This window comes from Coenobita brevimanus, chromosome 100 (assembly GCF_032717465.1).
Source record: "Coenobita brevimanus isolate Jiangsu-jjx chromosome 100, ASM3271746v2, whole genome shotgun sequence".
NCBI classification, from domain to species: domain Eukaryota; kingdom Metazoa; phylum Arthropoda; class Malacostraca; order Decapoda; family Coenobitidae; genus Coenobita; species Coenobita brevimanus.
The window spans coordinates 14,748,478-14,765,805 of record NC_137053.1 but is presented as its reverse complement, the minus strand read 5'-3'; positions in this window follow the sequence as shown (position 1 = coordinate 14,765,805).

Genomic DNA, 17,328 nt, shown 5'->3' with positions numbered 1-17,328 from the left:
CATGTTAATCCCTGTGCGCAAATACATCTAAAAATGGAAGGGAACCATTATTTTTTCATTCAAGTTTAAATTTAATTGAGGGAAACAATGCATTTAATTTTGGAAGAAAATCGTCAAAATTAGCGTGTATGTCTGGCCAAAAGGAAAACACATAATCAGCATACCTACACCAAGTTAGTTTTTGAGGAGATATGGTGGTAAGAAGGTTGGATTCGAAATATTCCATGTACAGGTAACTAAGAATGGGAGAGAGGGGTGAGCCCATACCCATATCAAACTTTTGCATGAAAAACTGAGCAATCAATCAATCAATCATTTCCTGTGGCACCCCACGGGATGCATAGGGTCTCAGTGAACTCTCTCCACCAATATTTGTCTCTTGCCATCTCCTTCAGTTCCCACCAACACTCCTCTCCTGCTTCTTTTTTCATTGTCCTCAACCAGGTTTCCCTCGGCCTACCTCCACCTCTTCTTCCTCTAGCAATCCACTCTGGCACATCCTGTATTAAAGAACCTTCTTTTCTGTATATGTGCCCCAGCCACTTCCAGCGTGACAGTCTCACATATTCATCAACTGGTTCCACTCTCGTAATATCCCTTACTCTTTCATTTGTAACTCTGTCTTGCCACTTTACCCCAAGAATCCTTCTCAGTATTTTATTCTCAAATCTTAATACTTTCTGATCTGTTGCAATTGTACTGTACCATGACTCATGCCCGTAAATTAAAATGGGTCTAACCATGGACTTGTAAATTTTCACTTTAGTATGTACCGAAAGCATATTATTATTCCAAACAAACATTCCAACAGCTCGCCAAGCCTGTCTAATCCTCTTCTCAATTTCATTGTTTAATGATCCATTAGATGATAAAATCGTTCCCAGATATTTAAAGTTTTCTACATTCTTCACCACATTATTCCCAATTACACAATCGATTTGGTTCTCCACGTTCATATTAATAATTTCAGTCTTTCCACAATTTATTACCAATCCCACTTTTTCTCCTTCCTCCACCAGACAATCGAGCACCCTCTGCATCTCGTAAATACGTCCGCAAATCAGTACAATATCATCACCATGGTCCAAACCCATCAGCTTCTTATTTTCTTTCCAGTTAATTCCTGCACCTGTTCTCCTTACAACCTTTTTCATAACATAATCCATAACCAAAACAAACAACAATGGCGAAAGAACTCCTCCTTGAATCACTCCTGACCTAACTTGAAATGGATCACTCAAAGAACCACCCACCATTACCTTACAAAAAGTACCTTCATGCAGGCTTCTAATAATATTTACAAACTTTTCTGGTATACCATAGAATCTCATAATTTTCAACATAGCTCCATGTGAAACACTATCAAACGCCTTTTCAAAATCCACAAAACACATGTTAAGTGGCATTTTCATCTCATTAGCTTGTTGCATTAGATGCCTTACAATAAAAATCTGATCATTACAACCTCGACCCTTTCTAAATCCCGCTTGTTCTTCTCTTAAAATATTATCAATTACTGGCTCTATTCTGTTCAACAAGATTTTGGAAAAGACTTTTGCAACTACAGGTGTCAAAGTTATCCCCCTCCAATTGCCACACACACTTAAATCTCCCTTTTTTGGTATTTTTATAATCACTCAATTTTTCCACTCTTCTGGAATTCCACCATTATCCCAAGCCACATTAAAAAGTTTCAAAAGTGCATTCATCAACTCGTCATTTTCCACCTTAAGCATTTCAGGGAATATTCCATCCTCTCCTGGAGCCTTAAAATTCTTTAACTCCTTTATAGATTTTGCTACCTCTTCCAAAGTTATATCCCCTGTTTCTATCTGCAAATCTCTCTCGGCTGGCAAAATGTCCTCTTCAGCTGGGATTGGTCTATTTAGGACAGATTCAAAGTGCTCTTTCTATCTTCCTTTTATATCCAAATCTTTAGTCATCAAATTACCATTTCTATCTCGTACAGGTATTTCCTTCCTTCTCTTTTCAGTCCCAGTTAACTCCTTTATGGCCTGATATGCTGCTCTTGTGCTCTGACCGTCATTTTTACTTAATTTAATTTCTGTCTCTGTCGCCTTTTCATCATATAGTCTCCTCTTATCACGTCTAACGAGTCTTTTTACTTCAGAATGTAAACTCCAATACTTTGCTCTAAGTACTTCAACTACCTGGCCATCAACATGTTGTTCTTCACTTCTTAACTTAACCTCTTTCCTTTTCTGAATTACATTCCATGTTTCATCTGACATCCACTTTTTCCTTCTCGCTTTTCCCTTTTTCTTAATAGTAACCTTAGCACTCTCATGCAAAACCTCTTTTACCTCTCTCCACATTTGATTAATATCATTGTCTGCAGATTCCATCAAAGTCTGCAGGACTAGAAACTTGTTTCTGCATTCGCACCGAAACTTTTCCCTCGTGCTCTCATCACTTCTCAGCTCATCAAAATCATAATTATTACCTCCTGTACAATTACCATTAACGTTTCTCTTAAGTTTTATTTTAATCTTTGACACAACAAATTGATGATCACTACCTATATCTGCCCCTCTCCTTACGCAAACATCATGCAAATAACTCCTATGCCTTCTGCTAATTGCAATGTGGTCAATCTGGTTACAATATTTACCACATGGTGAAATCCAAGTAGTCTTATGTATTTTTCTATGCTCAAAGATAGTTCCACCAATTATAAGGTCATTTGCCAAACAAAAGATTGCAAGTGGCACCCCATTTTCGTTTCTTATACCAACACCCTCCTTACCCATACAATCTTCAAAGCCATCCCTACTACTGCCAACAATCGCATTAAAATCACCAATGCAAACTAACACATCATGTCTTGCCACTCTATTCACTACATCCTGCAGCTTCTCATAAAAGTCATCCTTCATTTCATCAGCAGCCTCATTTGTCGGAGCGTACCCTACAACCATACTGATATTACCATGGTCAGATTTTAAGCGAGCATAAAGCAAGCGCTCATTAATTGGTTCAAACTCACATAGTGCCTTGCAAGCATCTCTACTCAGCAGTAAGCCTACTCCTTGGTAATGATTTCCATCACTCCTACCAGAAACCAACATAGTAATACCATCTTCCAAATTCATTTTATCAACTCCAAGCACCCTCCTTTCTGTAAGAGCACAAATATCCATCTTGAATTCCTTGAACACTGAACTGAGCACCAAAAGAAAATGCATTACACTGCACACACAGCCTAATAAGTTGGAGAAAGACATCATGTGGCATGCCGAGATCAGTGTTACAATTAGGTAATTTTTCTTCCAAGAAACTAATTACATCTTCAATAGGAACTTTGGCAAAAAACGAAACATTAGCATACCGTCTCATTACCGGGACGAATATTTTTCTTGGCTCAAACACCAGTTAATCACTCAGACTCATACTCCTTCATTACATTTCATTATGTGAAAAACTTACATTCATATATCAATATACAGAAGTAATAAAAAGCTGTTTGCACGCAAAATATTAGTAAAGAACAATTTAAGATCGTCTGTACCAACGTCATGCATCACATGTTAGGCTTTTTCATCGCCTGCGATTTTGGCCGGCGGTTTCGTCTTCTCATGTTTCTGGTTTTGAAAATTATCCTTTTTTTGTTTTTTCGCAAGTTACATTCGTTGCATTCACGTCAGTATTTGTCAGATGATGCATTAATCTGGTTGAAAAGTACGTGATAGGCGTTTCAAAATAAACATGCAACGAGACTTGTAATATTATATGATGAATGTTATCACAACACGTTGTTTTATGTATTTTAGTAACTGTTCTGCAATATTTTCTCAGTAAATCTGTCTAGAAACTTGGTATAATAACTAATGAGTTACATTATTGCAGAATTTATGTACTGTTCACTAATAATTATCATGGGAGGGATTTTAGAAAGTATGCGACTGTGCGAGCCAGGAAGAGGTGACCAACTTCAACTGAGTTATCAGGTGCGCATTGACAACTTTTAGGAGTTTGTGGCCAAAGAAATTCTTCCCCTGTTAACCGGTAGGAGAGACGCAAATGTGGTGGCGTCCATCCAGGAACCAAACCTCAACACTTTTTTCTAGTTGGGTGCCGTCAACTGCAGGGGGACATCGTTTTGGTATATGGGACGGCCCTGCATGGAAGGCTGCTTGACTGCCGTTGATGGATCTACTTGGCCAAACAGATCGGAGTTGATTGTTTTGGCAGGAACATCCATCATACATGCCTGACCAGAACATTTATACAGGTCCATATAATTATGAAAATTAAGAGACTGGTCAGTACATCTCATAGACAGGACAACAAAATGGACAAACTTTATAGAAGCATCCACACTATGATGCGGAGAAAGGGACAAGATATTTTTCGTGCTAACGTTGCCCCTGCAGTTTAGTACGGGACACCAAATGCTAAAGCTTCTCTGTTTTTAGCCTGTGTTTTAAAGCTTCTGTGTTTGTGTGTGTGTGTGTGTGTGTGTGTGTGTGTGTGTGTGTGTGTGTGTGTGTGTGTGTGTGTGTGTGTGTGTGTGTGTGTTTATGTGAGGAAGAAGGAACCAAAGGCAACGAGCCCGCAAAACTGTTCCTTCCAAGAGAAAAGCAAAATACAAGAGAGAGCCAAATTCAAGATCCATTCATTTCGAGACGCCTGAACACACTGCGTTTGAGAGACTGGAGATCATAGGAAGCAGGAAATACAGACAGAGGGAGACAGTTCCAGAGTTGACCTGTTGCATAAATGAAGGGCTGGGAGTAACGGTTAACTCTTGCGCATTAGAAAGTTGGACAGAAAAGGGGTGAGAGTTGAGCTGCTAGACGGGTGCTACGCGCCCGTCGTAGAGGTGGAGGAATGCATGCAGACAGTTCAGAGGAACAGTGACCATTGAAGTAGCGATAGAAAAGAGATAAAGAAGCAATAGTGCGGCGAAGAGACAGAGATTGAAGGAAGACAGTAAGACGAGGAGAGTTAATGAGACGAAAAGCCTTTGACTCCACCCTATTGAGAAGAGCTGTATGTTGGGAGCTTCCCCACACATGAGAGTTGTACTCCACACAGGGGCGGATAAAACCCCTATATTGAGTCAACAATTGTGCAGGGGTAAAGAAAGAACGGAGTCGGCTTAGCACACCTAATCTCTTGGAAGCAGATTTTACAAGAGATGTAATATGATCTTTCCAAGATAAGTCCCGAGTAAATGAAACCCCAAGCATGTTCAAGGATGATGCAGGAATAAACTGAATATTATTGAATATTAGTGGGTATACCTGTGGAAGATTTTGTCGGGTTGATAGGTGTAAAAACTGAATCTTTGATGCATTAAAAACAACCAGATTATTTTTACCCCAGTCAGAGATACGAGCCAAGTCAGACATTAGGTGTGCCATAGCCTCATCCCCTGTTTGTTGAAGTAACTGCTGAGATGGACGTTGTGGGAATCGAATGGAAAGGTGAAGGGTGGTGTGTGTGTGTGTGTGTGTGTGTGTGTGTGTGTGTGTGTGTGTGTGTGTGTGTGTGTGTGTGTGTGTGTGTGTGTGTGTGTGTGTGTGTGTGTGTGTGTGTACGAGCAAGAACGTGTAAGAACTTTGGAGCGCTCGTGCTACTTTCTATTGATTTAGTTACATGCTTAGAGGAAAGTTACCCGTATCTTGAATTAGAGGACAGAAAGAAATAAAAATGAGCATCAAAATATACCTTCACATAACAATAGACCAAGAAAGTATCACTAATCATTTTATATATATTTATGTTTCAGGCAACGGAGGAGAGAATAGGGTGTTGTAAGAGGAGTGGGGGTTGGGGGGAGAGGGATGGAATGTAGGACATCGGGGAGGGAGTGTACGGGAAAGGCGTGAGGGTGTGGAGGAGCGTGGTGTCTGTGGGGAAGAAACGTGTGGTGGGGGAGTAGTGGGAGGGTGATCTGACATTACAAAATTAATTACCGTACAAGCTTGGTCCAGTTTTCACTTTTTATTTTCCGTGGCCGAATTTTGCGTTGCAGCGTTCCCGGCATTTTTGTAGCACAACGATACTCCAAAGTCCACTTTCTTGATGTTTCCTGACATCCCAGTATTTTAAAATACCCTAATTTTGTGTAATTACCCTGTATTCCGTATTACCCCCACTATTCCGTAGCGTTCACTTCTAGGCATAGATTAGCCGTTCCCAACGTCCCAGCAGTCTCCCAGCGTGTCTCACTTCACTTGTCACCATTTCTGCGCTAATAGCCACCAGACAGTGAGAGTACATATATATATTAGTGCTGTTTCACTCATGGCTGTTGTAAAAGTATTAGCGAGGTTATTTTTACGACAGGCTACGTCAGTGGGTCTTTTGGAATATTAGTAAATCTGTTTTATGAATAATTATATCAGCAATTTGTTCCTTGCCTCAGCCTAGGATCGATATCATGTCCTTTCGGACACCAATTTCGCTGACACTCATCATCACTACCTCCCTAATATTCCGCAACGGTTTCAGTATCCTGCAAGGTCTTGATGTTCCGTAGTACCTCCAGTATTCTGCAAGATCCTGATATTCCGTACTACCTCCAGTACTCTGCAAAATTCTGATATACTGTAGTGTCCATCTAAAACAAACTAACGCAGAGGGCAAGCTGCCACCTCGTACGGGATTTAGGCCTCTACTATAGCTGTAAACAGATAGATAGACTTCCAGTATTCTACAGGATCCCGATATTACGTAGTACCTCCGATATTCTGTAGCATCTCAGTACTGTGCAGTACGCGATGCTCTATAGCATCACGATGTTACACAGCACCCTAGTACTCCATAGTTCTCCTCTTATATTCCGTAGCACCTGATACTCTGTAATACCCCCAGTGTACCTCCATTAATTTGCAGTACAACGATAAACGCTATCCTGTCCCAATATACCTCCATAATTCGTAATACTTTGTTATTCTGTAAAGTCTTCAATATTCTCGTATTCATTCGTAGCGCGCCGATATTCATCAATAACTCCAATATCCTGTAGTACCCATGGTATTCCGCGGTATCCCAGTGTTCTTCAATATCTCAACATTCCATAGTAGTCTTAAATTCCACCAATCCTGATACTGTCACTTCCCTGTTATTCGTAATGTTTTAATGTATCATACACCTTATTGCACTCTGATATTTTTTACTGTAATTTAACATATTGTCTGTCTCTTTTTAGGAACTAAAAAACAGAGGAGGGGGTCCCTAGTCCCCTCACCCCGCCCCTTTTAGTCGCCTTTTACGACATGCAGGGAATACGGTGGCAGTATTCTTCTTAACACAACTTGGCCGCAGAGTAGTAGTACCACCCCATAGTGCGGCCAGATTGTGTCCCCCCAGCCACAAGGGGAGTGTGTCGTCCTGTCTCGGCTACCTCCCTTTCCTTGGGGGAAGCAGCCTAGGTATATAGTTAGATAGAATTTAACATATCGTTTATAAAGGCTCCAATATGCTTGCATGCGTCGGACTTCGTTACCACACGGCGGCTCTTCACGCTACTCCCCTGGCAGTCTCCCTATACAATCCCGTATCCCTGATGATAAGCACTCCCATATTCCTTGGTACCCCGATATTGTACAATGTCCCCAGGATACCTTCTTCCATCTGATATTCCAAGGTATCATCGATATTACTTAGTACACTGATGCTCCATAGTTTCCCCTGATATTCGGTAGTACTCCGACATTTCGTAGTACTTCTGTAATCCGAAGTACCCCTAATATTCAGTAGTACAACGATATTCACCAGTGGTCCAAATAATCCTCAGTGCTCCCAGTACTTGGGGGTACCCTTGTTTTTCGTAAGAGCCAGCGGAAGGTTAGGATGTAGCAAGCTGGCAGGAATCAGTGGGGAGGGAGGAACGGCAAGGGTGTAATGTACCTGATCCAGGGTGCGGTCACCATTGTACAAGAGATGAGAGGTGAGGCGGAGGGTGGGGGAGAATAAGGGAGGAAGAACGGCGAGAAGGTGATTTGGTCAGTAAGATACAGTGCGTAAAACAAAATCGTGTTAGAGATACTTGTATTGTGTATAGGTTACTTATTGTTGTCATTAGTGTTTGGGCTGTGTATTTTATTGTCTTATTTGTATTCCTCTGGGATGCAAGGAGAAATGTATTTTCTCTTGTATGTATTTGGGAAAGGATTTCTAAATTAAGCAAAAGTAAGATTATGGTGTAGTATAGGTTCTCTCAATTTTTTCAGACTGCAAGGGAACCATGAATGTTCCATGTTCGTGTCTGTCGAATTCAGTTATGCTGTCGTAGTTCACGGCAACACTGGTCTCGAGTTTCTCCCACATGCAGCCTCTGTCATCCGGGAAAGTTTAGTTTAACAAAGAGGCAAGAATGTTGAGCATCTGTGTTTTAATTGTAGGGATATCTTCAAATGATAACAAAATGGAGAACATTATTTTGTACCCACTTTGATTTGAACGGTCATGCTTTATAGGTCATTTGGGTTTGGACTGGTGAGTAATGTAGCCTTGGTTTTATCTTTGTTGGGATTAGGTGATAGATAATTTACTCAGGAAAGCTTTGGAATCAACACAGGCTTGTGAGAGCTCCTTTTCTCAGAGATATTCTACAGTATATTTATGTTGTCGATGACCATGTCAGATTTAAGTGACTAGTCCAAAATCTTTTTTTTTTTTTTTTTTTTTTTATGTTTTATAATATTTCCTTGACTGTTAACATCGCCTGGTTTCAATCTGCTCTACCCGTGTGAAGTGCTCTATGCTCGTCTCTGTTTTCCAGTTCTTTTTTTTATAATTGTTCAGTCTGATCGCCTCTCCCTGAACAAGCTGTTCATGTTGGGTTAAAATACCACTTGGTACCACTACTTAGGTTGCGTCATCGGCGTAGTAGATGTCGAGCGCCTGATGGCTGACTGGTGGGTGAATGTCCCGTGTGCATGTAATAAATAAGGTTTGACTGAGGGAAAGAGGACGGATCTGGGTGAGGAGGACGGGGTTATGAGACTGGAGGTCTATGACAAGGAGGAAGCGACTAGGAAACGAGTGGAAGAAGAGAGGAGAGTTGGTCTGTGAGAGGGAAAAAGAAGGAAAGATAGGAGGGAGGTGGATTTTGAGAATTTAGATTAACTGTGATTAAAGGAAAAAGGAACCAAAGAGGAGTGACGGTAGCATAAGATGACATACCGTTATCTGGGTAGTTGAGTCTGGATGGTTAGAAAGAAAGGTTATAGAGGTAACCTATATTTGGTTGGCTGAAACTTCCTTTTACAACTAATTTGCAATGGGTCTGTGTCACAAGACGACATTACTTCGCCTCCATACCAGTTCCATACTATTCATTCGTGAATTGTCTCATATTTTAGGGTTAATCACTTGTTAGAGTTCACTATTCATCATGGTGAGATAACAATTTTTAACCAAGTCAGAGTGAACGGGGTGGAGGAGGTGGTAGACTGAGTGAGAGAGGAAAACTAGGACTAGACTGTTAGGTCTGGGGCAAGGAAAGTGATTGTAAAGAAGAAGGATAAGGAAAGGCAATGCATGGATTCTATTTCATCTTACAATCAGCGGCTCTCACGGTTCATGGGTAGCACTCAGAAATACTAATTCATTCAGAGAGAGAGAGAGAGAGAATTTAGTGGTTCGAAGGGAGGGATTAGGACAGTACTTGGATGAAAGCTGTTAATTAGGAAGAGATTTAGAAGGAAATGTATGGATTGAGGAAAAAAGTACGAGTAAAAAACTTTGATCATGATTAATTTTCTAACCTGTCTTGTCTTTCTCATCTCTTCGACTACCTGCCAATTACTGATCGGTAACATTACGTCTGTTTGCTAATTTGCCCATAAATACCTGTTTCAAGTGGTAGACGGGATGTAGTGCTGCGTTCAAGTAACTCTGTACTGAGTGACAAGCTAATTAGTTTCATATCTCCCAGAATACTATTTTTTTGTACTAACGCTGGGTGGTAGCAATAAAACCTAAAGGCCACCTGATGGCCACTCACAGACAGGCGACTGACGACTCTTGTCTTAAATGTTTACACTAAGCAGCTTGACTCTGAGTATGGACGTTCTTAATGGGGAAATGAAGGACTTCATGATACAGAGAATAAATACGGGGTTGTCTTTATATAATGCTACGTTTCCACTCCACCGGGTGATATCTCGTGTGTTGCGGGAACGACTCAGTCTGCATTACTAGTGTGTATCCTGCTTCATTTATTCACTTCCTACTCCAATTGTCTCACACATGCCCACACCAGCAGATTCGGCCGTCGCAGCAACAGGTAAGATACCACCAGATGAGTTTCTAGTTGAGTGATATTTAAGGACAACCCTGTATATTTCTACATTTACCCTATTTGTTTACCACAGTATCTACTTTCAATCAGCTGTTAATCTACCGACATCTACTTATTTATCTGTCTGAATATTCATCTATCTCTCTATCTCTTTAACTGTCTATCTATTTGTGTCTCTGTCTTTTTTTTTTTTAATATCTATGTGTTTTTGGTTATTAATAGCCAGTCTTAGTCTACCTAAGTTTATTTATCTATCCAATTCGTGGATTGGAGGAACTAAAAAAAGTGCACAGGAAAAACTGAGAAAGTTAATAGTTGTAATACTGCAAACGGGATTGAGAAGTACACGTAACTTGAGGACATGTTACGTTTTAGGTCAGTCAGCTTTCTGTCTCCTTCCTCTCCTCTACCCCCATCATCACCATTCATCTTTCCTGCGCCTCACTTTTTAATCCCCTTCCTTTTGCTTTTGCTTCCTAGTGCCCTTCCATCCTTGATCTCTAGTTTTCTACCACCATTTCCCCAGTCCCTCCATCATCATTCATCATCCCTGTCCCATATACTTTTTACTAACCGTTTCCATTTCCTCTCGCTTTCTCCTGGAGTTATATTCTTATCGTCCAAGCCTTTTCTTTCACCTTAATCTCCCGATCGTCTCCCCTGCTCTTCATCATTTTGTGTTCATCTCATTTCTCTTACCTATCCTTTTTCTTTGGTATCCTTTGTCATTCTCTTTTCCACCATTTTACTTTCCTGTTTTGCTTCCTTCCCCTCTCGAATGTCTTCGTGACATGTATTTTCTGAATTCTCGTTTCTAATTCTCTTTCTCTGCCTATCAGTTCCGCTGTACTTTCTTTTTCATTACTTTTTCCATCCTTCAAACCTCCTCAGCCACTTCTTCCTCAACCCCTCATCTTTTCTGAGTTCTCGTCGTTGCCATCTCAATCTTTTCTTCTACTCTGTTTCCATTCTCCTTATTATCCTTTCATCCTCCTGTTCTACCTTCACTTCCTCAACCCATCCATTGCTGTTCTGTTTTCTACTCCTCTTCCTTTTATCCTTTTACTTAGCCCATTTTCTGTATCCTTTCACCTTTCCTTTCACGGCTTCCTTCTCATTCCTGCTTCCTGGTTAGTTAGTCTTCTGCTTTCCTCTTCTGTCCCATTCTCCAGGTTTACTTTGTCCCTATTGCTTTTCGAACTTCGTCATTTCTCATTCCTTTCGTCATTTTTTAATTCCTCCCCTCATCCCTTTTCATTTCATGCCCATTCTAGTCTTCCGTTTGCATTATTTTGGTACCTCCATCAAAAACACCATCCTCTTTCTAATCGACATTGTAGTCATTATCATCATCATCATCATCATCATTATAATCGGCATCATCATCATTTCGAATGTCCCAAGGTATTCACAGAGTAAGAACATGAAGAGCAGCGTTTTTTAACCTGGGGTGCTGAAATCAATTTTAGGGGGTGGTCGAAAATGCTGCATTATTATTTTTTTTTTTCTTGTTGGTTTTGCTTACTGTTGGTATCCTTGATGTTTTATTTTTGGAGAATGTATAAAATAAATTGTCATGCAGTATTTCACTTCACTTTACTTTATCCTTGTAATAGTGTACCAACTGTAGTGGTGTGGTAACTGTACTCCAAGTAACCAGAAGTAAGGAGGTTCTGGACTGGGAGACCTTATTACAGTGGGTGCTGAGATCGGAAAAGGTTAAGAAACGCTGATCTTGAGGAAGGGGTCACTGTTTTCATTTAGGACAACAATCTATACTGAAGTATATCCGACGTCTTGTGCCGTAGGATTAATGAAACTGCTTATATCATACAGGCTGGGTGCACTAGTTACACGGATACAATGACCCGGTTCACAGTCTCCCATTCTCAGTTTTTACCACACACATTCAATGCATCCCGCTTCATTTATACGTACTTCAAGTGACTTTTTTTTTTTTTTCCTACGACCAGACTATAGTGTTAACTTTGTAGAAACCATATACGGTATAGTGACAGAACACTTTCCAATCATTCCTTAATAATCTGAGTTCTGTCTTTAAGATAAATACAATCGTCTGAACAGAATAATAATATAATTAATGCATCATCCCATTGACAAGATTAACTTTACACTCGCCATATCTTCCATTTTTCTATTTTTATCTCCATTCACTTTCCACTCCGTCCTAGTTTTTTACTCCCTTTCTTCTCTTTTTGTAATCTCCCCCTGTTGTTTTCATTCTTCTTTCTTCTTCTTGGTTCATCCTATTTTCTTTCTTCTTCCATCCGTCTTAGTCTCTCATTACACCTCTCGTTTGCTCTTCCACCTCCATGGCCATTTAGGTCCCTCCCGTCCTTGTTACAGTGCTCTCTTCCATTCATTCCTCCATTTTCTTCTTTCTTGTTCTATTTCTTCTTCGTTCTCCCCTATGTCATTCTATCTCATTGCCAGTCATATATCTCTGCGTCCTGGTCTTGGTATTCTTGCCCTCCCCTTCCTTACATTCTCCTTTTCTCGTTTTTCCGTGGCATTCTATCCTTCCAATATTTTCATTTCCATCCCAAATTCCCGGCTCGTTCTCCTGTGCTATTCTATCATCATCATTTATCTGCCTCTCTTTTCTGGTCTCTGAATACTCTCCCTCCCTTTCCCCTCCTCTTCCTGTTTCCATTCTTCCCTCTCTCTGCCCTTTCTCCCTTCCTATTTCCCTACGTCAGTTCTTGATTCGTTCCTCGTCTGCTTTTGTTTATCTTGCTCCTGTACCCCTCGTTCGCTAGTAATTCATGCATTCCTTTTGTTTTGGCTTATCCTTTCCCCTACATCTCCCCTTCCTGCGTCTTTGCCCAAACTAAAGGAAAATGTGGCAAAGAGGATGGAAGGAAAAGACACAGACGAGAAAACAGAATTGAAGCAAGACAGCAAGAAGCAAAAATTTAATTAAGGAGAAACCACAGAATAATATAGGTGAACAGAGGAGAGAGAGAGAGAGAGAGAGAGAGAGAGAGAGAGAGAGAGAGAAGGGGGGGGACAAATGAGGACAAAAGTGGAAGATAAATTGCGGAGTTGTAAAAAAGCAGAGAAAGCATAAGAATACAGAGACCAATGGAAAGGAGAATTGCAAGTGGAGAGAGTACGGTCGGGAGAAATCAGGCAGAAAAAGGAGAAAGGGAAATAAAGACTGAGGTACGAATTGTCAGAATGGATGAAAGAATAAGGAAAATATAAGGTATAAAAGAAAAGGTGAGAAAGCAATGAGACAGAGAAGAACAAAGAATTACAGACAGACAGGGTAGACATGATAAGGAACAAACAGACAGGGTAGAGATCATAAGAAACAGGTAGGAGAAAGGAGCAGGGTAAGGAAAATAAATCTAGGAGTAGAGGAGGTGATCAGTGAACGTGGAAAAGAGGACTAAGGGAGATATGGTTGTACTGTGAAAGGGAAATCGACAGCGAAATAAAGAGTGGCGAATAGTAAAAGAGAGATGAGAGCCTGAGAAAAATACAGGGAAGAACATTTACACGACGGAGGTTTGAGTGAATAGAATTAGGTGTGAAGGATGGGTAAGGGAGGAAGGCATTTAGGATGAGAGGGTACGCCTGAATGGAAGGAGAGAACTCTGGTGGTGGTGGTGAAATTAGTGTCAGGATAACTACTAAGGTAGTGGATTCAGTCGTAGCGAGGTGGGGCTGAAGGGAAGTGCGACGGAAGTTGAGAGGATTTCTGATGCAGAGTACATAGTTATATTGGGCTCTGTGGTATCCTGTATGAGGATGCTGCTGCTCTAAAGACAGTTTTTGTTGCGTTAAAATCCGACCGCGATGTAAAAGACACGGAGGATGCTATGAGGATGTAGATGTTGCATGAATTTATAAACTAACTAGCAGGGGTACCCGGCGTTGCCCAGGCCAAAAATGCGAACACTCTAATCCAGTTTATTCTTGTTCAATCTTTCTTTCTACTCCAGAAAGGCCAAGTACCTCTTATGCTTCTGAAGGGTAATTAGAAGAGGTCCAGAAACTTTCCATTTTAGCTTTAGCAGACTAACGCACAGCATTTGTGCGCACTTGTTTGCTATTACCGGTGGCCTCAAATGACCTCGGAGGTCAACCTCACATAGCCTATGTCCGAAATAGAGGTCATGTGAATTTCCATGCCAAACACTGGGGTGCTGGGTCCAGTCGTTTTAGCGTGTAATACCGTTGACCTCAAATGACCTACCAGTGACCTCAAATGACCTCGGAGGTAAACACCACATAGCCTATGTCCGAACTGGAGGTTAGGTGAGTCTCCGTGCTAAAAATTAGGCTGCAGGGGTACCCGGCATTGCCAGGGCCAATGAAGGCGAACACTGTATCGGTGACCACAAATGACCCAAATCTGAATATTGACCCCCCTAAAACCATCCTTAAGTCCCTTGATTCAGAATATATATGGGTCTTGGGGTCTCTGGCCCTTGATTTGAGCGTGACTGAAGGACAAACAAACACTGTGGCTCTTTTATATATACAGATGTAAGGGCAAGATATTGGAATGCTGATTGTATATAAATGCTCAAAAGAGAAAGATAAAGATATGCAGTAGAATGATGATTGTAAAAGGACAGAGATGCTGAAGGAAGAGAGAATGTAGAGTGAGAAGTAAAAGTATATAAGAGAAGGATCGTGAGCAAAGATGTAACTAAATGAAATTTGTGAGGGTTATGCAAGATGTTATAAATGCAACAGCCATTATCCAAACACATCCGTACCTTATTCACTTCCATTTCTCTCTTTTACGTATCAGATTCTTCACAGTGAGGCAGTGAAAGTCTTAAATAACCACATTCTGTGTTCAACAACTTTTCCTCTGTAAATATGAGCAGTAATTTAAGTGATCCAAATAGCCTTAGAGGAAAACCTAGATGCTGGTGACAAAAGCGCATTTCTGTTAACTGTTTTTATGAAGTGATATACCACTTCACCCCAAGAAGTGTGTCTTCAGCTAGAGAGAGAGAGAGAGGTATATAGTCAGATAGATAGATAGATATATTCCCTCTCTTTTTTCCCATCTTGTTAATTCTGATTCGTTTTATATCTTATATCCCTTTTTGACATTCTTGTTATATGTCGAAGTAAATAATTCATCGTCAGAGAGAGAGAGAGAGAGAGAGAAAGAGAGAGATTGATTGATTGATAGATAGATAGATGAAGATATAGATATATAGATATAGATAGATAGATAGATACATACATACATACATACATACATACACAGATAGATAGATAGATAGATAGATATTTCTCGCCTCTCTTCACTTAAATTTTTGCCTACTTCCATTTCTTCATCTTTCCCTTCTCCAATCTTCCTCTCCGTATTTTCCTTTTCATTAACCTCTGCTTTTCATTTACCTGCTATCACACACAATTTTTCGTACCCTTTACCTTAAATCCTTTCAGTAAGATGGTTTTTTTGGCTTTTCATCTTTCCTTCTATCTCTAAAAGACTTATTCAACTCTAATAAGACTTCCCGGACGAAGGGGTTTTATATAGCCTTTATTAACGGCTGCATTAATTAGGTGCTCCCCAGCCCTGAAAAAAAGCACGTGCTGGCAGCGAAGATGAAACAAGAAATGACGTAAAAGGGATGAAACTGGTAGCCCTTGTAATAATCATATATCACTTTTATCATATTCTAGTTAACCTTACACATTTACCTTTATATGCAGGGTAAACCAATCCAAACATCGAACCTAGCCAAACCTGGACTAATCTAAATCTTGTATAAGGTGTGTATAACATTCAGCTACGTTTTTCTTATAGTAAATCAATAATTCGAATACCCAAACATAACATAACATATGTTAACCTGGCCAAACCTAAACGTTGTGCGAGTCGTGTACCGAACTGATCTTTTCTTGTGGCTAACCCGAGACTATTGCTATTTTTTTCTGCAAGGTACTCACTGCACCCAGTCAAAGTATTAGCCACTCCTTACAGGTAGTGATGCCCTGAACCATATAATGGGATTAGGAAAAATGGCCTGAAAATCCAGGAGTGAGTCATGGATCACGGTATTTTGCTGGACAACAGAGAGAGAGAGAGAGAGAGAGAGTTCAAATGTAAATTCTAATTCTTTATTTTCACCGAGCAGTGGTTATTAATACAAATACATGAGCTGAACAGTATGTAAGTACAGTACATGAAGAAAATGAATAAAAATCATTAAAAATTTAGACTAATTTAGAGCAAGATAATAGGTATATCAGGTCATAAAACTTAATTCTTTACCATAAGAAAACATAGCAGCCTAGGTCTGCATAATGGTAAGCTACTGACATTGGTTATTAAAGTGGGCAGTTCAATCCGGAGCTTACGGTTCAGTGAAGCGAGTGACCTGGCACCAGTGTCAGTGTGGATATTTGGTACATATAGGCTATATTGTTGTCTGGTTACATTTCTAGTCACATTATGCACAGCAGCAAATGACATAGACCATTCACGGTACACACCAAACAGTATCTTATACATAGTGCAGTACGTATCAAATACAGGTTTTTCTTTAATAATTAGCCATCTTAACTCTTTCTGGACTGGAGAAACTTGATCGTATTTCCTCATTCCACCTACAGCAACTTCAGCTGCCAAGTTCAATAGTTTCTGGGCACTGTGTATAAGAATTCAGTTCGTTGTACCCCATATTCTAATACAGTAATTAATCACGCTTAACACAAGAGACTGAATTATGATTATACGAGTTTGTTTCTGGAAATTGTCACTTAAACGATTTATATTCATCAGTGTCCCCATAACTTTTTCATTGAACTCATTAACATGTACATCAAAGTTCATATAGTTATCTATATAAAAGCCTAAATATTTAATATGACTACTAGGAGTCATAATATTGCCATCAAATTGTACAGTTGTATTGGCTGGTATAAGCGATAATAGTTGCCGATTTCCAATAAAAATACACTGAGTTTTATTTGGGTCAAGCATGAGACTATTGCTAAGAAAGTATTGATAAACTTTTTAAAGTTTCTTCAGTCTTAGTGATAAGATC